This window comes from Phyllostomus discolor, chromosome 6 (assembly GCF_004126475.2).
Source record: "Phyllostomus discolor isolate MPI-MPIP mPhyDis1 chromosome 6, mPhyDis1.pri.v3, whole genome shotgun sequence".
Lineage (NCBI taxonomy): Eukaryota > Metazoa > Chordata > Mammalia > Chiroptera > Phyllostomidae > Phyllostomus > Phyllostomus discolor.
In genome coordinates, this window is record NC_040908.2 from 117,713,913 (window position 1) to 117,737,355 (window position 23,443).

General features: G+C 41.7%; 1 protein-coding gene across 4 annotated transcripts in view; it reads left to right on the top strand.

The window, feature by feature from the left end:
* The window catches only part of PAK1 (p21 (RAC1) activated kinase 1), a 142,896-nt gene that overhangs the window by 57,852 nt on the left and 61,601 nt on the right, over positions 1–23,443 (top strand). Inside the window, exon 1 of one of the 4 annotated variants that reach the window (XM_028514743.2) lies at positions 8,244–8,453. The exons of 2 other annotated variants lie outside the window; for them this stretch is intronic. The gene's annotated coding sequence lies outside the window, so the exon portion shown is untranslated. Of the gene's footprint in view, positions 1–8,243; positions 8,454–23,443 lie in introns of those variants that run through there. One more of the 4 variants, XM_036028766.1, reaches the window with a different exon arrangement.

A 23,443-nucleotide genomic window follows, 5' to 3' on the forward strand; every position in this document is an offset into this window, starting at 1 on the left:
CCACTGAGCTACACCAGCCAGGGCTTCCCTTCTCTGCATTTTTGACTTGTTTGAACTTCAAGTACAATTTGATTTATGATTGGTGGCTTTGTAACTGATTGCCACTGAACAGATCGAGCTTTCCATTGCTTTTTCATTTCTTGCAATATTTTTATAACCTAACATTACTTATTTATTTGATATTCTAATTTATTCCATAGACAGCCCTTTTTTGATTAATTAAAAAATTAAATTTATTGGGGTAACATTGATTAATAACATTATATAAATTTCAGGCATACAACCTTATAGTACAGCATCTGTATACTCCGTTGTGTGCTCACCATCCAAAGTCTAGTCTCGTGTGCCATATATTTGATCTCTTTACTCTCCTTGTTGTCACCCCACCCCATCCCCTTTTGATGACCACCATCTGTTGCCTGTACCTGTGAGTTTTTTGTTTGTTTTATTTGTTCATTTGTTTGTTTGTTTTACATCCCACATATAAGTGAAATCATGCATTTCTTTTTTTTTTAATCTGATTTATTTTACTTAACACGATATTCTGAAGATTCATTCATATAGTTGTAGTGGCAATATTTCAGCTTTTTTATGGCTGAGTGGTATTCCATTATATAGATGTACCATATCTTCTTTATCCAATCATCTGTTGAAGGACACTTTGGTTATTTCCATGTCCTGGCTATTGTGAATAATGCTGAGTGACCGTTATTGTGCAGGTATACACATATCAATATGAATAAGTGTTTTCAAATTTTTCAGGTAGATACCCAGAAGAGGCATTGCTGGGTCATATGGTAGCTCTATTCTTAATTTTTTGAGGAACCTTCATACTGTTTAACATAGTGGCTGCACCAGTTTACATTCCCACCAGCAGTGAATGAAGGTGTTTTTTTTTGGAGAGGATGAGGGTTTCCCACATCCTCTCCAACACTTATTTCTTGTCTTATTGATAATAGCTATTCTAACATGTGAGGTGGTATCTCACTGAGGTTATGATTTGCATTTCCCTTGTAACTAGTGATGTTGAGCATCTTTTTATGTGTCTGTTGGCCATCTGTATGTTCTTCTTGGAAGAGTGTTTATTCAGGTCCTGTGCCCATTTTTTAATTGTATTTTTTTGTTGTTGTTGAGTTGTGTGAATTCTTTATTCATATTTTGTATATTAGCCACTTTATGAGAAGTATTGTTTTCAATACTTCATATATTTTGGATATTAGCCCCTTATGAGAAGTATTGTTTGCAAATATCTTCTCCCTTTCAACTGGTTGCCTTTTTGTTTTGTTGGTTTTTTTTTTTTTAAGATTTTATTTATTTATTTTTAGAGAGAGGGGAAGGGAAGGAGATAGAGGAGAGAAATATCTATGTATGGTTGCTTCTCATCTGCCCCCTATTGGGGACCTGGTCTACAACCCAGGCATGTGCCCTGACTGGGAATTGAACCGGCAACCCTTTGGTTTGCAGGCCCACACTCAGTCCACTGAGCCACACCAGCCAGGGCTTGTTGGTTTCTTTTTTATGCAGAAGCTTTTTAGTTTGACATTCATTTTTTTTTTGTTTTGTTTTTACTTCCCTTGCCTTTGGGGTCAAGTTCACAAAAAACTTCTCTGAGACCAAGGTCCCTAAATTTAATGCCTATGCTTTCTTCCTATGTGTTTTATTGTTTCAGGTCTTTTTAAAAAATATTTTATTTTTATTTAAATTGTTGTTCAAGTACAGTTTTCTGCCTTCCCCCTTCCCCAGCGCACCCTATGTCCTCCCCACCTCCCTCCCATTTCCACCCCCCGTTATTGTCCATGTGTCCTTTATACTTATTCCTGCAATGTTTCCAGTCTTATATTCAGGTCATTTTGGTATAATTTTTGTGTGTGGTGTCAGGTAGCAGTCCAGTTTCATTGTTTTGCATGTGGTTTTCCAGTTTTCCCAACATCACTTATTGAAGAGGCTTTCCTTTCTCAATTATATGCTTGTGGCTCATTTGTTGGAAATTAGTTGTCCACATAGTTGTGGGTTTATTTCTGGCCCATAGAGAGCCCTTAATAGGTAACTCGTCCTGCCATCTGGTTACAAGAAAGAATGGTATATTAGATGACTATTTTATAACCAGAATTATCATTGTTGACTGACTTTTTTTACATTTAACTGATGATATCAGAAGATTGTAATTCTCAATCAGTAAATGTGTTCTTAAAATTATTTGTGGTTGCAAAAGAATCAAACAAAAAGGATCGTTTTCAAATCTTACAGGCAGTATAATCATGGTAGTCATCAGTTCAATACATAAGGATTAAGTGGAAAACTCTATTTTCTAAAAAAATTGCTAATTATTACTGGTCATTAGCCTTTATATAGTGTTACCAGCAGTTGCAAACTCATATGCCTGCAGAATCCAGGTGAGTGACTCTAAAGGGCCTGGTCCAGCCCAAGATGACTATGCAGACAAAACGTTGATATCGAGGTCCATGGGAGAATACCTTGTGAATTATGTATTGTAAACCAAAGGACTGCACCAACAGAAGGAGTTACTGACTTACAACAAGATAACTGCTAACTCGTATAGACTTGGGTGTCATTTAATATCTCTAGGATTTAATTTCTTTCTTTGAAAGTATCGTTTCACCTGTGAAGTCCTTTCTACCTCATTTGATTCTGCTTTTTTCTTTAGTTATTAATTTCTTTCTTGATTATAGGCTATTAGCTCTTAGTAGTAAATAAAACTGCTGGCGTGTTACCAATATGCTTCAATTTCATGAGTCTTGTGTTTTATCATAGGGAGCCGAGCTTAGCCAAGATTCTTATAGTAACACACACCATTGAAAGGGTCAGTGTGTGAGCTAAGTAGTCAGCCTTCTATAATCCAGACCAGCACCTGTTTTTCAGAACTGAAATCTAAAATAGAAGGTGCCTGAATTTTCTCTTTCCTGTTGAAGACATTAGTGGTACCTTATACTGTATGATACATGTTTTGTTGTTTCTTCTACTCTACTTACTTATTTTGTTCATTCAGTTTTTCAGTGCAGTACTTTAAAAAATACTGGCTTAACATTTTTTAAAATTCTTACCTGAGGATATACTTATTGATTTTTTTAGAGAGAGAGGAAGGGAACAAAGGGATGGGGGAGTAGGGAGAGAAAGAGAGAGACATCAACATGAGAGAGACATGGATTGACTGGTTACCTTCCATATGCACCCAGACTGGGGATTGATCCTATAACCTGGGTATATGCCCTGACCAGGGATCAAACCCACGACCTTTTGGTATATGGAATGGTGGTCTCACCAACTGAGCCACCTGGCCAGGGATAGTGTAATACTTTTTGTAGTTTATATATATATATGTCAGCCTCCCTTATAGTGGTGATTTCTGGAGACATAGGGCAGAAATCCAGATCTGGAGTCTAGGTCTTCTTCAGTCCCTGAAACCTAGAATAGGCAAGGGCATGTGGTAGATCTTTGACACGTTTTTGAAGAGAGAGCATATGTATTAGATTTGCAGGTGACAAAGACTGGAAGAGAGAGCTCCTGTGCTAGATGGCAGAGAAGGAGAGAGCTTGAAAAGATGGGTCGAAGCCAACAAGACGAAATTGAAGGAGGATGAGAATGAAGTTCTACATTTTAAGTCTCAAAGAAATGGCAATATGTGGGCAGGCTGGAGGAGATCTACCGTGATGCTATTCTTGTGAAAATGATGGCTTTGGTTAGCTAAGCTCAGCATCAGTCAAAGACATTGCAATGGCTGAAAAGCTAACGCAGCTTCTGACTGAATTATTGGAAGCACTAAGTACAGTTTAAAGTAGGGGATAGTCCAATTATATTCTGTAGGGGACACACTGCACTTAAGAGTATCATGTCCCCTCTACAATACTAGGCAGCAAGAAGGTCATCTTAAATCACTATAATCTTCCCTTTTTGATTGTCAGGACCAGGAAATATGTTTCCCTTAGGGTACTAGGCAATAAGAGGGTGCACAGAGTATCAGGTCCCCCATAGGGTGCTAGGGAGTAAGAGGGTCATAGGACTATGTTCAGTGGAAGGCGACCTAAATCACCACTAATCAAAGTAGAGACTGAACTGTTCCCAGTCTGCAATGAGGTAAACATAGAATTGAGAGTGTTTAGACACTTTTACAGCAATTTGACAGAGTAATTTTCTGTCTAATGAATCTAATGAAAAAGAAAAAGAGGTTTATATGTCCTTTTTTTGCTTGATACTTTAAAATTCTTTAAATTTTATTTTAATAAACTTTATTTTTAGAACAGTTTTAACCTTACAGAAAAATTGACCAGAATGTATGAATAGCTGCTGTACTCCCCCTCTGCAACCCCCCAGTACTTCCTCTGTTGTCAGCATCCTGCATTAGTGTGGCAAAATGGAGGAACCAATATCGATACATTGTCATTAATTGAAGTCCATAGTTTATATTTTTAAATTTGGGTTCACACTTTGTGTTTTACAGTTCTTTGGGTTTTAAAAATGCATAATATCATATAGTCACCATTATACTATCATACAGAATAGTTTTGCTGCCTTAAAGATGCCCTGTGTCCACTGTTCATCCCTACTACTGATTCCCTTTTGAAAACCTGGCAATCACTGATCTTTTTACTCTTTCTGTAGTTTTGCCTTTTCTGGACTACCATATAGCTAGAGTCAGCCTTTTCAGACTAATTTTTTTCACTTAGCAGTATACATTTAGGGGTTTTCCATGGCTTTTCATGGCTTGATAATTCATCTTTTTATTGCTGTTTTAAAGCGCCATTGTATGAATGTTTGCTTATCCATTGTTCTGTTGAAGGATATCTTGGTTGCTTCTGAATTTTGGCTATTGTGAATAAGGATTTGATAAATATTTGTGGACATTTTTTGTGTGGACATAAATTTTCAAGTTATTTGAGTAAGTACCTAGGAGTGCAATTGTTGGAGTGTATGGAAAGCCTATATATATATATATATATATATATATATTTGTAAGAAACTATCAAACTATCTCCCAAAGTTGTAAGATTTTTCATTCTCATCAGCAGTGAATAAGAATTGTAGTTGCTTCACATCCTCACCTGAATTTGGTGTTTTCATTGTTTTGGAGTTTAGCCATTCTAATAGGTATATAGTAGTCCCTCATTGTTGTTTTAATTTGCAAGTCCCTAATGACATAGGATGTTGATTATCTTTCCGTATGCTTATTTGTCATCTCTATATCTTCTTTAGGGAGATGTCTATTCAGATTTTTTGTGCATTTTTTGATTGAGTTGTTTGTTTTTTTATTGGGTTTTAAGAGTTCTTTGTATATTTTGGATATAAGTCCTTTACCAAAATCTGTGATTTGCCTGTATTTTCTGAAGTCTGTGACTTGTCTTTTTTTTTCTTAACAGTGTCTTTGTAGAACAGAAATGTTAAATTTTAATTAATTCCAACTTACCAACTTTTTCTTTTATGGATTGTGATTTTGGTGTTATCTAAAAAGTCATCGCCAACCCTAAGATTATCTCAATTTTCTCCTATGTTATCTTCTAGATATTTTATCGTTTTGTATTTTACATTTAGGTCTATGATAAATTTTGAGTTAATATTGTGAAAAGTGCAAATCTATGTCTAGATTAATTATTTTTTGCATGTGTAGATCTGTTTCTAGCACCATTTATTGGAAAGACTCTCCTTTCTCCATTGAATTTCCCTGGCTTTTTGTCAGAGTTCAGTTGACAGTGTTTCTACAGGTCTGTTTCAGGCTGTCTTTCCTGTTCCATTGATCTCTCTGTCTGTTCTCTCACCCGTACTGCACTGTTCTGACCAGTAGCTTTATAGTAAGCATTGAAATTGAGTAGCATTAGTCCTCTGATATATATCTATGTAGCTATAGTTATATCTATAAAGATATATTATCTAGGCCACATCCCAGACCAGTTGAATAAAAATCTCTGATAGAACTTCAGTATATATTTTTAAACCTTTCCAGGTAATTTTGATGCACAGGGTGATTTGAAGATCACCATAACGAGACTATAAACTCCTTAAAGGATCGCTTGTACGAGATGCTTAGTTGTTTGTTGAATGAACAACTGTTTAAAAGAACTGAGGGTATATATCCTGGAGAAGAGAAAAAAGTGTAGGGCTGATAGATCACCATACACACATATCTGAAGGCCTTTATTATGACTTGTCCTGAGGACTCCAGGAGGTGGAATTGGAAATTTACAGAGGCACCGGCTGAATATTAGGAAGCACACTATCTTATAGTGCTCATTGCAAATGTTCCAGCAGATGTGTTCCGGCAGGGACTGCAAAGCCATCTATAAGAGGGTGCTCCACGTGGTGGGAAATTGGGTAAGATCAGATGTTCTGATTATTGATCATTGGTTTGAAAATCTATATCCAAGGCAGAGCACTCTTTCTGTCTCTCATTCACCCTGTGTAAATTGAGATGGAGGACAGGGTGTGGGGTCAAGAGAACATTCAGACCCTCTGGTCTGAATTATTTACCTGTTCTGTCTGCAGTGTGGGTGTTGCTTCAAGAAATTCCCCGTCTCCGTCACCATATTTGGGACTTCTGGTAGTTGGAACTACCACATGTACAGGTACTCATAGCACATGTACTCAGGGCCTGAGAAAGGCGAAAGACATGTAACAGAAGAGCTCTTCAGTCCTCATGGAGTTCTTCTCCTGTACCTTCTGCGATTAGATTAATTCGGGACCACTGAATGGAGGTGGAGACATCTGTCAGGGAAAATGGATAAATATCACAAAACTTTTCTCTAGCACACATAAATCATTGATCAGGCATAATGCTGGTTACCTACTCTTTGCTAGGCTGTAAGGAGAGGGGTATGGCAGGTGATATAAAACTGACTAATATGGCAGAGAGAGATACAGCACAGGCTTAGGAATCAGACCAGAGTTGTGACCATTTAGCCATTTACCAGCTGTGTAGTCCCGGGGAGTCACTGCCCTCTCTCACCTTTCATATTCTGTCTTTCAGCAAGTTCTGCTGACTCTTCCAAGCTATATATCCTTAGATATGCTTGTTTCTTTTTATCTCATATCCCAGTATATTAGTCTAAATCATTACCATCTTCTCAGGGGGTTCTAAAAGAATCTACTAACTTGTTTTCTTGTTTCCATCACCCTTCCTTCTATTCTTTATTACTTAGTGATCTTATAAAAATGTAAATGAGATCTTGTCATTCTGCTTAAAACCTTCCAAAGCGTTTGCATTGCTGAAATTCAGAACAAAATTCAGACTCCTACTTATGACCGGGAAGAGACCCTGCATAATCTGACTTATGCCATATCTCTTAAGAGCAGGATGCAGAGCTGGAGTTGGCGAGGTAATATTACCTCCTGGGGAGCATTTGGAAATGTGCAGTATTTTTAACTGTTTCATTTATCAGGGGCACTACTGGCATTTAGGGGGTCTGGCCAGTGTTGGCAAATGCCCTGGAACGTGTTGTTTAGCGCAGGACCCGTGACAATGCCTAATTTATAATAGTGCTTAAGAAATAGTTCTTGTATGAAACCACATTCTCCTGAACCTCAGTTTTCGCATATGTGAGTTGGTGGTAGAGTGCCTGTTTCCTAAGATTGTGGTGAGATAGACATAAAGCGCCTGGAACACAATAACGCTTCATAAATGGTGACTGCGCCCTGGCCGGGTGGCTCGGTTGGTTGGAACATCCTCCTGGGAGGATCTGGGTTTTAAGAGAGGCAGATGATGGGTGTTTCCCTCTCACATTGATGTTTCTCTCTCTCTCTCCCCTTCCCCTCTTCCTTTCTCTCTAAAATCAATAAACATATCCTTGGGTGAAGATTAAAAAATAGTAATAATAAATGGTAACTGCTCACAGAGCTTTCTTTGTTTAAAACAAGTGTAAGTATCCAAGCATCATTTCCCCTGGGCATTAGAATTAGAACCCACAGCTTTGTGTGTGCGTGGGGGAAGGTGGGCGCATCTCTTTAATGAAGACTAATCTGACGGATCTTAGGTTTGACCTCAGTTGTCCTGGAGCCTTGACCCAGTTGCACAAACTAAGGCACAGAGGTTCTCTTCCTTGCCTCCGGGGCTCATGCAGGACTTTTAATAGGCCCCGGAAAGCCTGGGCGAAGTGAAACATTACCTCCTGTTCAGGACTAGGTGAGGAAGAATAGCTGAGAGTGTAGGAAGGTAGTAGTCTCCCCGCCCTCAGTACTTCTCAGAAAGGAGAAGCCGCTTCCTCCCGCCTCCTTGCCTCCCTTCTTCCCCCGCCCCTTCTGCTTCGCCAACCCCGAAGCAGCGCCTGAACTGCACTCTGCGAGGGCGGGAGCGTGCTGCACCGGGGAGCTGGGGCGGCTCAGCTGCTGGGAGCACTGCTCCAGCCGAGTAAAGAGGCACCGGTTTTGCGTGGCCAGGCCGGGCGGAAGAGAGGTGCGGCTCTGCAACAAAAACAGTGGCCCGAGATGCCGGGGCCAGCTCTCCCCACCAGGTATTGCCGGCGGCCCGGCTGGGCGATGCTGGGGAGGAGGGTGGTTTCTGCCGGCTCCTGGGCGGTGGTGATGCAGGGTCGGGTAGATTGTGGGTCTCTTCCCTTAAGAGAGCCTAAATGAGAGAAGGGCAGAGGATGGGGCCCTCTGAAGAGCCCACACAGGTCTAGGCCAACGCTGGAATTCAGAGCCCTGGCCAGGGAAGGGTGTGAAGGGGAAGCTGTTTGGGGAACTGCCCTGCCTCAGGAACCACACTCCTTTACCAGCGCCCTTGTGCGTGGTGGCTCTGCCCTGGCTTAGGTAGTGGCCTGCTGGGATGGTGGGCTGATCGGTTAGGAGATGGAGTAAACTGGGACAGGAAACCTGGGGGCTGGCCCTGTTCAGGTAGCCTCTGTGGGCCTCAGTTTCCTTCTCTGTTCAGGGAAGGGCTTTACATTCTCTTGGTAACTCTGACTTTTCCAGGCTGTCAGATTTTTTTTGGTAAAAGGTGAGCTGGTTTAAAGTCCTTCTAGTGGGCTGCAGAGATGTCCGCCTCAGCCCTGGGAGACAGGCGAACTTAGGGAGCGGACCTTGGCATCCTGTCTTCTAGCCAGCCTTGTGGATGGCATCTTGCTGGTCTGCTCAGGATCCGGTGGCTTTATGGGCAAAGGGGAGGTTGAGAATGCTGCTTATTTTGGTGTTGAGTGTAGGTATGTGAGGGATAGGGAGGTGAGATTAGGAAAAGAAGCAGGTCAAGGTTTGTTAATGTTTTTTTTCCCCCTCTAAACTGACCAATTTTTGATACTTGGGTATAAAGGTGTTTTACAACTAGGCTATCGTCTCTGGAGCCCCCATCTTACTCTGTCACGTTAATTACAGACCTTGGGCTGTGTAATGTCTTAATCACTATAATCTTTCTTTGATTATCTGAGACCAAGAAATACATGTCAGACCTGATACACTAACCTACCTTGATGATTCTGCACCTCCTTCCTCTCTCCAGTTTTCTTATGACTCCGCCTCCTTGTCCTCCTCTCCCCACTTTCCTATTTTCTACTCCTATTTTTCTGCCCTGCCCCCACCTACCTTTTCTCCCACCCTCACTTTCTCCCTTCTTCCCGCTCCCCCCATGCTTCCCCTTTCTTATCCCTTCCCCTGTATAGCTAACTTTTTCTTCCCTCTCTTTGGTCCTTCTCCTGTTTGGTTAGACTTTCTTCACTTCCTCCTTGAAATTTTTGTTAAGCTTTCTCAGTATCAGTGGGTTACTGGTTGTAGGGACTTTTGCTTTGGTGTCTGTGAGGTCCAAACCCTCTCTGTTTCCCACCAAACTCCCTTGCTTTTGGCTCTCACTTACACATTCTGTCATCTCCCCGTGTCAGTCTCTCGTCTTATTGCCTCTCTGCCTTGCTTTGGTCCTGCCAATAAGTCTTTCTTCCTGGATGTGTTTCCCATCCCGTCCTGGAGGGCAGTGGGCAGCTGGAGGGCAGTGGGCAGCGGCAGGTAGTAGGGAGTGAGTAAGATGGGAGGTGGGGAGCTTGAAGACTACAGGTGGAGGAGAGTGCGTGTCCAGGGGCCCTGGGCGGAAGCTCCCATTCTAGTGAGAGGGACTAGGAGAGGAACAAGATCTTTGGCAGCTCTGAGGTGCTGTGGGCCTGGGGGAAAAGAGGTAAACCTGTGTGAGCCTAGGGAAGACAGGGCATAGCAGGGGTGAAGTGGAGGGAGGGAAGGAGGAGTTCTGAGGGAGAGCAGCAGTCTTTTGAAGAAGAGAGTGGCCTGGCCAAAATAGGGGTTATTTGGGGATAAAGGTGGGTGTGGTGGGAAAGAGGAACATAGGTTAATTCTCTTTCCCTTTGAAGGCTGGCTTTTGAACTGGTTTATTTCTACTCAGCAAACTTTTCTTGAGCAGTGTCCTCAAAGTAAAAGAATGAGAGGGAAGCAGAGATAAGACAAGATTGCAGCGTTCCTGGCACTTACTGTCTAGACGAGCATGTGTAATGTGTATATATATACAAAAGGTTTTGAATATAGCATCCAAACATCATCAGGCATTCTCTGAACCATCTATTCTATACTAGTTACGGTGCCAGGTGCTGGGGATACAAAAGTGGAAGTTGGACTCAGTTGCTGCCTTCTAGTCCAGGTCAAGGAGTGTGGGTATCTGTAACCTCAAGCAATAAATATATGTGAAATAAGAGCAGCCCAAGGGGCTGTGATAACACAGAGGGGACTTTTGATTCATCACATCAGTGACAGAGCTGGGTCCTAAGCTCAGGTCTTCTTTAAAGGTGATATCTAGTCTTTTATGTTATGTTATCTTCTGGCCCTATGTGTACACATAGTGTGCATAGAGTTTTCTTATAGTCTCTTTTCTGCCTACCTGTGGGGTTAGACTCTGGGTCCTGCTGAGAAGAAAAAAAGAATTGTTTTATATGAGTCACTGTGCCATGGCCAAACACTCATTACCTTGGAAGGGAAAGAGACGTGGTCTCTGTTAACTTCTCTCTCTTAGCCATTTGGGTGACTCGGTGCTAGACTCCCTGCATGAGTCATTTGCTCTCTTCCTTTCCTCCTACCTCCTTCACCCCCCACTGCCTTGATCCTCCAATATTCTTAAAAAAAAAAGATTTTATTTATTTATTTTTAGAGAGAGGGAAAGGGAGGAAGGGAGAAAGAGAGGGAGAGAAACATTGACGTGAGAGAGAAACATTGATCAGTTGCCTCTCATATGGGCCCTGAACGGGGACCTAACCTGCAGCCCAGGCATGTGCCCTTACTGAGACTTGAACCGGCAACCCCTTGTTTTGTGAGATGCCACCCAACCAACTGAGCCACACTGGTCAGGGCACCCCTCCAATTTTTTAAAATTCAATTTTGGGCAGTTGGTAGAGTCCAGAGACCAGATGGAGCTAGGTTAGGCATTTGACTTCCATTGGCCTCTGTAATATAGGGATTTAACAGCTCATAGGATTGGTGCAGATTAAGTGAAATAATAAATGTGTGAAACTGCTTTGTAAACTGTAAAGTGCTGTGTACAGATGCTACTGTAGTTGTCCCTGAATGCATGTTTAGCTATAAACAATGCTCAGACGCTGCAGCCTGAAGGGAGTGCCCAGGGTTGCTCACTGACTAAAACTGAGCCTCCATCCTTAATAATAAAGGAAAAAGAGGGGTCTAGAAGGAGAAAGATTTGGACACCAGTAATTGGGCTCCGTGCTGAATACCAAAGTCAGGAGGTACAGTGATTTGTTTAAAGTTAAATAGTCGGTGGCAAGTATGAAAGGCATTATTTCTATGATGCCTTGTGATATAGGAAAAAAAATGAAGGGGGAGGAATTTAGAAGCAGACTGACCTCGATTCAGATTCTGGTTCTACCACTTACTAGCTACCTGGTTTTTAATCTTTCTTTTTTTGAAGATGTAAATACTTATTTATTTTTTTAATTATTCTTTTTTGATTATGCTGTTACAGTTGTCCCGATTTTTCTCCAGCTGCCCCACTCTCCCTAGCCTCCCCCATTCCCTCAGGCAGTCCCCGTGCTGTTGTCCCCGTCCTCGGGTCATGCATATGTGTTCTTTGCCTGCTTATATGTCCTGTGCTGTGCTTTATGCCCCCATGACTGTTCTGTAACCAGCAATTTGTACTTCTTAATCCCTTCCCCTTTTTTGCCCATTCCCCTGACCCCCTTCCCATCTGGCAACCATCATTATTCTGTTTCTGTTCTGTTTGTTTGTGTTTTAGATTCAATTGTTGATGTATATGTATTTGTTGCCATTTATTATTCATATTCTTGTTATTCTTCTTCTCCTTCACCTTCTCCTCCTCTTTCTTCTCCCCTTCCCCCTTCTTCTTTGTCTTCTTTAAGAAGACCCTTTAACACTTCATATAATGTTGGTTTGGTGATGATGAACTCCTTTAGCCGTTTCTTGTCTGGGAAGCTCTTTATCTGTCCTTTGATTCTAAGTGATAGCTTTTCTGGGTAAAGTAATCTTGGTTGTAGGTCCTTGCTTATTATTACTTTGAATATTCCTTGCTAATCCCTTCAGGCCTGCAAAGTTTCTTTTGAGAAATCAGCTGACAGTCTTATGGGAACTCCTTTGTAGGTAACTCACTGCTTCTTTGTTGCTTCTTTTAAGATTCTCTTTGTCTTTAACCTTTGGCATTTTCATTATGATGTACCTTGGAGTGGGCCTCTTTATGTTCATCTTGTTTGGGACTCTGAACCTTCTGGTCTTGTATGTCTATTTCCTTCATGGAGTTAGGGGCGTCTTCTATCATTATTGTTTCAAATAGACCCCATTTCTTTCTCTCTTCTCCATCCAGCACCCCCATGATGCAAATATTGGCGTGTTTGAAGTTGTCTCAGAGGCTCCTTACACTAATACTATTTTTTTTATTCTTTTTTTCTTCTTGCCATTCTGATTGGGTGTTTGTTTGTTTTTTTGCTATCTTATATTACAAATTGCTGATTTGATTCTCACCTTCATCTACTATACTGTCAATTCCCTGTAAATGGTTCTTTATTTTAATTAGTGTATCCTTCATTTCTTTTTTTGTTTGATTTCCATGCCCTTTTTTATAATATTGAAGTTTTTACTAAGTTCACTGAGCATCCTGATAACCAGTGTTTTGAACTCTGCATCTAGTTGCTTGCTTGTTTCCATTTTGTTTAGTTCTCTTTCTGGAATTTTGTTCTGGTCTTTCATTTGGGCCATGTTTCTTTGTCTCCTCATTTTGACAGCCTCTGTGTATGTGTTTCTGTGTATTAGGTAGAGTTGCTATATCTCCCAGGCTTGGTAGTGTGGCCCAATGTAGCAGGTGTCCTATAGGGTCCAGTGGCACAGCCTTGCCTATCACCCAAGCTGGGTACTCAAGGTGCACCCACTGTGTGGGCTGTGTTCACCCTCCTGTTGTAGTTGAGCCCCGATGGTTGTTCGCATATCCTAGGCCAGCCACTGCCTGTGTTCTGTCTGGGGTCATACAGCAAAAACTACAAAGTGATTTGCAGATGGTTGCTACTTGTGCTGGCCTTGGAGGTACCCAGTCAAGGCCAAGCTGTGAACCAAGGCTGGCTACTGCTAGTGCTGGGCTTGGGGCAACTTAGCAAGAGGTATGGGGCTTGCTGAGGCCAGATGCTGCTTGTTTGAGATAATTCAGGGAAATCTAAAGAATGGGCCAAGATAAGCCATTTGTATGGAAAAGCCACGGGAAACAGTTTGGGTGGGTCTGAAAATTGGGTGGGGCAGGGCCTCATGGAATCACAAGGGTGAGGCAAACAGTGTGAACCAGGTTGATGGATTCTCAGATATGGTGTCCACCTGCTTGCTGTGTGGCTGCGTGGGTGGGGAGGGCTCAGAAAAGGAACAGTGGCCTCTGCCAACACTTCTGTCTGGGAGAAGGTTGCCCCCCTGGTCTTGCCCTGATGCCGGACAATTCATTTCCTCTCCACATGTCTGGTGCCCTATGAGCCGCTGCCTGATGCTAGAGCTCAGATGGAGTGAGTCTGAGTAAGTCACTGTGTAGGCCTTTTAAGAGGAACTGCCTGGGAATCCGGCACTGGTTCTTACAGCTAGAAGATATGGTGACTTACCTTCCTGGCACTAGAACACTGGGTTGGGGGGCCTGGGGGCTGGGACTCTTTGCTCCTTAGATATTTCTCCTGATTTTAATTCACCACATGTCAGTGTGGGGCCAATTGTCCTCTGCCTCTCCTACCAGTCACAATGTAGTTTCTTCTTTAATTCTGTAGTTGTAGGACTTCCATTCAGCTCAATTTCTGATGGTTCTGAATGGTGGTTGTTCTATAGTTTAGTTGTAATTTTGGTGTGGTTGTGCCAGGAGGGGAGCTGTGCTTACCTACACTGCCATCTTGATTGGAAATCTGGCTTTAAACCTTTCTAAGCTTTACATATCAAATGGAAGATATTTATACCTACCTTGGAGAGCTACAAAAAAGCTTAAAAATAATTCTATAAAAAAGAAAGATATACATAGTAGGCACTTAACAGCTGTATTTATTCTTATTTCATAAAAATAAACTCTGAGGTCACCTTCTTAAGAAAGTTTTTCCTCACTCCTAGGGTACTAAGGGCCCCTCTTTTGGATTCAGGCAGCACTCACGTTCTTCCTCTCTTCACTCATAGTGGCACTTACCATGTTGTACTATCATTGTGGTTTATGTATCTGCTTCTCCCATTAGTATGTGAATATTTTGAGAGCAACCACAGTGTCTAGTAAATCTTGGTGTCTACTTGGTGTGTGCTTTTGCCAAGCCCTACTTAGTTGCTTGATGTACATTTGTAAACACAACAAACTTAGTTGCTCCCTTATAAACTTACTGTTTATGAGGGAGCTTACTGTTTATTTAGGAAGGCATATTGTAAGTAAATAGAATTAAAATTCTAGATGCTGTGAAGAGCAAGAGTTCCATTTATTCATGTTAGGTTTAAGATAGTTATGAGAAGTACAGGTGGAATTGTCTAACAGATCATTTTTAGTCTAAAAGAGAGCTTTTGGGCTAGAGATAGAAACTTGGGCGTCATCAGCATGTGGATGATAGAGCCATGGGAATGGATGTGATCATTTGGGGGTGAGTGAAGTGTATAAGAAATGGAAGTTCCTAGCCTTGGACATATGGAGGATAGCTAGTGAAGGAAGAGCCTACAAAGGAAATAGAATAGACAGAAAAATAGAAGGAAAGCCAGGCGAATGTATGTCCCCAAAAGCCGAGAAAGTAGGGCATTTGAAACAGAAGGGAGATCAGTTGTGTTGAATGTTGCTGAGAGATTGAATAAGGTGAGGACAGAATAGTGACCATATAGAGATGATTGGTAATCTTGACAAGACTACTTTTGGTGAAATAGTAGGGTGTTAGTTGGCAAACAGAAGGGGAGGAAGTGGAGATAGTGTAAGTAGACAATTCTTTTGAGAAGCTTTGCTATAAAAGGGAACAAAGAAAAATAAATAGTGTTTGGAGGAGGATGTGGGTATCAAGCGAGGTGTGTGTGTTTGAATAGGAGACACTATAGGATGTTGACATTCACACAGTGTTCTCAGGTCAGGCCAAAAATTAAGGGATAAGCTTGATTTTTCCTTTTTTCTCACTCTGTACATCCAGTTTCTAAATAAGCCATTTGGCTCTACCTTCAAAATATTTCTCTCAATTAAATGTTTGTTGAATGACTGAATATATCTAAGAGAAATATTCAGTCCCTGTCAGCCACCATTATATTTTCTGTATTTATGATTTTGACTACTGTAAGTACCTCATTAAGTGGAATGAGAGAGAGACAGACAGACAGACAGAAAGAGAACATTGATGGGAGCTGAAAGAGGAAGTCATCCAGGTGAGAGTACAAGTGAAGGAGTAGAAAGAATGGCTTTTGATGGGACACCTTCTTCACTATAACTGGATGGTGCAGGGACCGGGAGGCCTACAGATTTGAGGGTGCGGAGATGGAGTTCTCTTGCAAAGATTTCTATTTTCTCATTGAAGGTAATCTAATCAGCTAAAGGGTGAGTGGAACGTTTGGTTGAATGCCCATTTGAGGTAAGGTAATCATATGTAGGGAGGTATCATAATTTTCAAGTGGAGGCAGTGAAACAGGTAATGTTCTTTAGGACGTTCAGCTGCTTCAGCATAGAGACAGTTGGTAGAGGGCTGAGTTCAACCATCCCAAAGCTGGGATTTTACCAACTGAATTTTGGAAAGGGAGAGAAGGCAGGGGGGTGATTTAAAAAAAATCAGATTTGTATAGGTCGATTGATCAGATTTGTTGAAGTAAGCCATCTTAGTATCCTACAGGTTTTACTGAGAGTTGGTTATCCACAGCTGATAGTTAGTATCTTAATTTTCAGTTCGCTGGTCCCTAGCCTAGCATTAATAGGTTCCTACTGTGATACAACTGTTGGTACCACTGTTAACTTTTGCACATTGCAGTGTACTTATTATATGGTGACTTCTAATTGTCTTTTTTTTCTCTTCTTTTTTTATTGTGGCAAAATGCATATAACATGAATAGATTATCTTAAGTATTTTTAAGTGTACAGTTCAGTGATATTGAATATATTCACATTGTTGTACAACTATCACCATCCAACATCTATCCCCATACCTCTTCATCTTGTAAAACCGGAACTCTATACCTATTAAACATTACCTTCCGATTCACCCCTCCCCCAGCCCCTGTCACCCACCATTATAATTTCTGTCTCTATGGTTTCGACTACTTTAAGTACCTCATATAGTTGGAATTGTACATTGTTTACCATTTTCATGACTGGCTTATTTCATTTAGCATAATGCCTTCAAGTTTTATCCATGTCATTGCATATTGCAGAATTTCCTTTCTTTTCTGAATAATATTGCATTGTGTGTGTGTGTGTATGTATACACACATACCACAAATTGCTTATCCATTCATCTGTCAACAGACACTTGGATTACATCTACATTTTAGCTATTGTGAATAATAGTGCTATGAACATGGGTATACAAACATCTCTTTGAGACCCTACTTTTCGTTCTTTTGGGTATATACCCAGAAGTGGAATTTCGGAATCACATGGTAATTCTACTTTTAATTTTTTAAGGAAGTGCTATACTGTTTTCCACAGTGGCTCTATCACCTTGCATTCCCGACAGCAGTGCACAAGGGCTCTGGTATCTCCACGTCCTCACCAACACTTGTTATTTTCTGTTTTTTTGATGGCAGCCATCCTCATGGATGTGAGGTGGTACCTCATCAGAGTTTTGACTTGCCTTTCCCTGATGATCTGTCACGTTGAACGTCTTTTTATTTGCTTATTGGCCATTTATTTGTAAATCTTTTTTGGAGAAATGTCTATTCAAGTCCATTGCCCCTTTTTGATTAAGATTCTTTTTTGTTTTTGTAATTGAGTTTTAGAGGATTGATGGTGTTTGGTTTTTTATTTGTAGTGATTTTGACCGACTATGGTTAGGGAAAAAGAGAAGTGAAGGCAGGGGGCACTAATGGATAGTGGATTGGAGCTCAAAATGAAATCTAAGAATTGTAATGGAAGTTCTTGAGTACGTGAGCTGCATGAATAGGAGGTTATGTTTGGAGTATTTTTTATTCATTCCAGATATTGGAGCTGATGCACATTTTGGTCATAAGGTCCAGGGTGTGATCATGGGAGTATTGGTTAATTTGGACTGGAGATCAGCAGGTGAAGTGACCAGAGTGTCAAAAGGTCATCACTGTGGCAGTGGAAGTCACGAGAATGGTAGCTTGGCGTTCAGAAGAAGACTGATCTTGGAACTAAAGCCTTTGAGTAGAGCGACCAGGAAGTGGACATCAGGCAGCGAGGAAGTATGATAGCAGCCATTGGAGGCTAGAGGAATAGAGGTGTTTTACAAGAGGAACAGAAGGAAATGGTTTTTAGAAATGGCACTGAAAATTAAGGACAACACTGATAGGTTGGGTAGGAGAGTGAACACAGCGTCCAGTTGAGAGGGCTGCTAGAGAGGACTCTTCTTCAGGTGATAGATAACTAGGTTTTTTCTAAGGCAAGGAAGCAAGGGCCTATGACAAATGGGAAGTCCCAAAGGAAAAGAGTTGGAGGGCTCCAGAGTTGGAAAGGGATGAGAAATTTGGTCAGAGTAGAGGACATTCAGCAAGGTTGGGGACAAGGTTTGGGTGCTCAAGGGTGACTGAAGTAAGTGGACACTGGGTTGAAGTAAGTGGACAACTAATGTTGGCTTAGTCAAGCCAATGTCCAGTATCTTTTAGAGGAGAGGGCAGTCTGTTTTCATGCTGTGGTTCTTAATATTTCCAATACTTCCAATACTTAATACTTCCTTTGAGGCAGCATGTGGCAGTGTGGGAAATCACAGGATATGTTCTGGCAGAGACAGCAGAATAAATTCCAGTGTATCTTGAAAGATTGATCCAGACTGCTGTATTGGTTCCTTCCAGTTCTCAGATTGTATGAGCTTCAGGGTTTTTTTTTTCAGGTGTTGATTTTCTTAGTTCAGGCCATTCATTGGGAGGTCTAGAGGTCTGAAGCTTACTGTTGAGAATAGCTCAGCTGTGGCTGAAGGTCAGGAATTTCCCAAGATGGTAAGGACAGGATTATAAGACCTTTGGTACTGGTTCCTACAAGTAACTCCAGTGACTGCACGGTGGTAAGAACGAGGAAGATAGGCAGGCGTGATTGGTGGGGGGAGGAGGGGATGAAGGTAAGGGGCCAACAGGTGAATTAAGTCTGACATTAAACCTTTCTGCCTAATCAACCAAACAAACAAACAAACAAAATATAACCACAGACACTGAAATTGAGAACAGGCTAACAGTGACCAGAGGGGAGAAGGGAGGGAATTTCAGGGGGAAATGGGAAGGGTTTGCAGGAACAAGTACAAAGGACACATGGACAATAACGAGGGGGGGTGGAAACGGGAAGGAGGTGAGGAGGGCTGGGGGACGGGTGGGCTGGGATGGGGGTAAAAGGCAGAAAACTGTACTTGAATCACAATTAAAATAAAAAAAAACCCTCTCTGCCTTTTCCATTTTACTTTGCTGCCTCTCATACCTCTCCAAATGCAGGAAGCATCCCAGGCACAGGCTCTGTTCATTCTGTCTCAAATACTTAGTGCAGAGGGAGTATTTCTCAGAGAATCAGAACTATCAGGGGCTAGCCGAGTCCTTCTCATTCTTTCGTTGAGTGATCTTAGATAAATTGCGTGCCCCTATGGGTTTCAGGTTCCCAAGTATAAAGTAAAGTTTTGGAACTGATTTTTTTTTCAAGATTCTTCCAGCTCCAGCTTTTCTCTCCCCTCTGAACAGGTTGCCTTAGTCAGTGAACCTTGACCGTTACCAGCTCTGTGCTGGGTGGGACTGTGGGACATAGAGGTTAATCAGATTCAGTTTTATTCCTTGAATTGTTCACGGTCTGGTGAGGTTAATATGATGAAATATGATAATTGCTGCACAGAAGTATTTAGAAAATGCTATTATTAATTGGGGGGAAGTTTTGTGTAGGGGGCTTCGTGAACATTTTCGTAGAGGAAGTGAGTCAAGCTGGGTATCGAGGAATGAGTAGGACTTTGCGTGGCAGACAAGTTTGGACATTTTGGGCGGAGGGAACAGTGTGGGCAAAGGCAGGGGCATGAAAGCATATTGAGATGGAATGACAAGTTTAGAGTAGAAGAGAAAACCTGGAAAGATGAGTGGGGGATGTGAACACATAGTTATTGGATATTTATTTTGTGCCAGATAGCATACTGGATGCTTTTCTGTAGGTTTTTAAATTCCCATGATAACTCTGTAGGCAGATAGCCTAATCTGTATTTTCCTAAGAGGAGACAGAGGGTTAGAAATTAAAGTGGCTTTCCTAACAGCCCAGAAACAGCCTCCAGTTTTCCTTCCTGCTACCTCAGCAGTTGCTTTCTTGTTGCAAAAGCGGAGCAAGCGTCTGGAGGCTGCAGAGTGGGAATGGCTTTGATATGTCAGAGGGACATCCCTCAGCAAATTCAAGACTGCAGCACTGTAGGCCTCTGCCAACGAAAACCTCCTGGCACAATTTAATTAAAGATCAGATTCTCATAACTAGGTGTCAAGGGCATGCAGTACTCCCCAGTCCTGGGGGAGTGTGGGTCATGCCAGTCTCAGCTGCTCCAGGTTGTGTGGAACTGTGATTGATACATGGAATTTTATTTCTTCTTGTTTCTTTCTCTCCTGCATGTTAAATAATGGACCAAGGGGTTATTAAAGGTTATCTAGTCCATTCCTTTGCCTCTAGAGTGAAGGGGGTGCTGTGGTGGAAAGAGAGGGAGTCTTAGATACAGACTTCATTTCAGGGGCCTGCCTCTGTTGCCGACTAGCCGGCTAGCCGTGTGACCCTGGGTGACTGGCAACATCTCTGACATTTTGTTTCTTCTGCCTGGCTCACTGTTTTATCCTCAGTACCCAGCACAGCCTAGCAAACAGTGGGTGGTGATAAATAAATATTTGCACGAATGAATGAGAAAATTGATAGCAGTTGAATAGATTTCCAAGTTTTCTGTAAATTCCAATATGTGATCTAATGTTAGTGGTTATTGAAATATCGGCCCCAAATGATGGTTGAAATCCTATTTGTAAAGATGGTTTTTCCAGAAGGTTCTCTGGGGAAACCTTTTTTTATAATTTTAGCAAGTCTCTGAGGCAGTTTAGAGGAGGAGTCTCCCACACCCCCAAGGCGCATCATGTGAGCTCCAGGCACCCGGAGTGTCTGCGGACGGATGGGATGGACGGACGGCGACAGCTGGTCCCTTCCCTCAGGCAGCCCCTCTTTTTTCATTGTCATCTCTGCACAGCCTTTGAAAAAATCAACAGTGTCATCTTTTATTTTTAACATGAAGCATTCATTGCACAGATCCAGGACTCTTTTTTTTTTTAACTAAAAGTGCCACATGTGTACAGAACATAGAAGACCCTGTGTGATCCCTGCGTCCCACGTTTTCGTCTTCGTGCTGCCGTGCAGCACACTGTACCCTCACACTCAGGTTACTCCTGTGGCCGGGCCGCACTTGCCGTCCTCGCTCTCCGTCAGCATCATTATCGTTTGTTCGCTTGTTCTCTTTGGTCCAGGTGCTATATCAATGCCTGGGCCTGTCCCAGACTAATTAAACCAGAGCCTAAGTCAAACTTTTTATTAGGAAAATTTCAGACGTATAGCAAAGTTCAAAGAATTTTGTGGTGAATACCTGTATAACCACCATCTAGATTCTTCTACCATACGCATTTTCATATACTTTCTTTATTACAGCCATTATATATTCTGTACTGACATGAATGTTACATCACATTCCTATATTCATCTGTTAATCTTATTTTAAAAAATGCATTTCAAAGTAAATTGCAGATATTAGTACACTTCCCCCAAGCTCTCCAGCTGGTGTTCTAAAATGCTAATAGGGGATTCTCACAGTCAAGAGTCAAAGAGCACTTGTCTGACCTATATATTCTTTAAGCCCCTACTCTTAAGACCATCTCTTCTTATGAAGCCTCATCGATCGCCTTCATTCAATATTGTGTTGCCTTCCTGTGTTTTCTGACGTTTTGTTGCTTGTACTGCGCTACAGCACTGTCGACAAGTGGCCTGGTGTTGTGGTCTTCTGGGTCCTGTCATCCTGCTGTCTAGGCTGCGAGAGCCTCCAGACTTGGGATCATCTCTTATTCACTTATTTATCAACACATCCCTGGTTTCTAGCATGGCACCTGTCGTGTAATAAGTGCTTAGTAAAAATTTATTGATTTGAGTTGTACTTGAATGAAGAAAGTGTAACTACAGCAAAAGGTGTATATAACTTTTATATGGCTGATTTGAGGACCAAGCATTCATTTATCTTCTCTGGTGCTTAGCTCATGGCAGAAATTTAGTAAATATCAGTCAAGTCCAGCTGAAACATGTTTATATATTTCTATATTTGCTATTGCCTGGATCTGACCTAGCTAAATGTAAATCAGAAGTAGCAGAATTTAGGTCAGAAAAAGTAGAAAGGGGCTAGAATTACCTCAGATATAGTTGGAAAAGGCAGAGAATCTGAAGACATGGGTTGTAATCCCCACCTTTAAATTGCTATGTGATCTGAGGTAATTTTCTATTTTTTTGGACCTCAGTATTTCTTCCCATTGTGCGAAGGCGTTGATAGGAGGGGGTTAGATTAGATGACCTCTTAGGTTGCTTCTGGCTTTGATGTTAGCTGTATCTTAAAATCTTCGATTACCTTGGCTCTGCTAAGGCTCTGCGATTATACTGGTGGCCGTGGGATCAGACGTGGTAAAGCGGAAAGAAGCAGCTGTTGGTGAGCACACTCCCTCCCCGACCCCCTGGCTCGGTTACTTCAGTGTGTAAAGGACCATATACACAGTGGCTGCTTGAAAAGTGTTTTCTTTCCCTTTTTTCCTGCTCTAGCACTGTACCTTTCTGCTTTTTACAGCAAAAGAGACTTAAATTCTTCCCTTCGTTGGTTGCCTTTTGACCAGTATCTGTCTAGAGCCCGCATAGTGGGAAACAAATTGTAGCTCATGCGTGAAGGGACTTTAGAGCTTGTAGGTAACTGAGCCAGGAATTAAACTGAGGTCTCCTGATTTCCACTCCAGTCGTCTTTTTGCCATATTGCCCTACCAGGAGCCCTTTTGAAACCTCACGGTGACCCTGCCTTTATTATAGAGCCACTCAGTTGATTCATAATTAATATTTCAGTATAACTAGTTGCTTATACATTATTAGGCTCCCTGAACCTTTGGGGCATTGGTACAACCTGGTCAGTCTGTCTTTGTCTCTCTGTCTGTCATATTAGTTTGTTGTCTAGGACAGATAGAAGGATGCCATTTGAACTATCATTCTAAATGCTGGCCTCGGGCCTAGCTTTGTACCGCAGCATGTCAGAAGGCATTGGCTTGTTGTTCTCCCAAAGCTTTGGCCCGCAGAGGCTGTTAGACAATTTAAGATGCGTTTGGTCTACTTATTCAAGAGCTGAGTGTGTTTCTTCTTTCCCCTCTCAAGATTGATGTTTTGGACTTTTTTCCCTTGTAAAATAAACAAAGTTTAAAATAGTGGGAGTTTTAAAATGTACTAAGTGTTGTGCTCTGTATAGGTGGACAAAATGAACAGTGAGGGGATCCACGAAGCGCTTGTGAAGGGAATGAAACCTGTGGGGAGCCATGGGAGAGGGCGGGTTGGGGGCTGCCAGCAAACCTGGGAAGCAGTGTAGCAACATCGAGGCCAGGCAAGCTCAGAGTGGGGAGGAGGAAGGCACAGAATTGTGTTCTGCAAGTGTAGTTGAAGGTAGTGGCAAGTTTACCATTGAGAAAATAGATGGGGGGGAATGTCTTTTTTTCCTTTCACTTTATTTTTTTAATTTTTAAAATAAAAATTTCGGTCACCGTTGACATACAATATTATATTAGTTTGAGGTATACGACATAGTGATTACACATTTATATAACTTACACAGTGATCAGCCTCATAAGTTTAGTGCCCATCTGACACTTTATGGAGTTATTATAA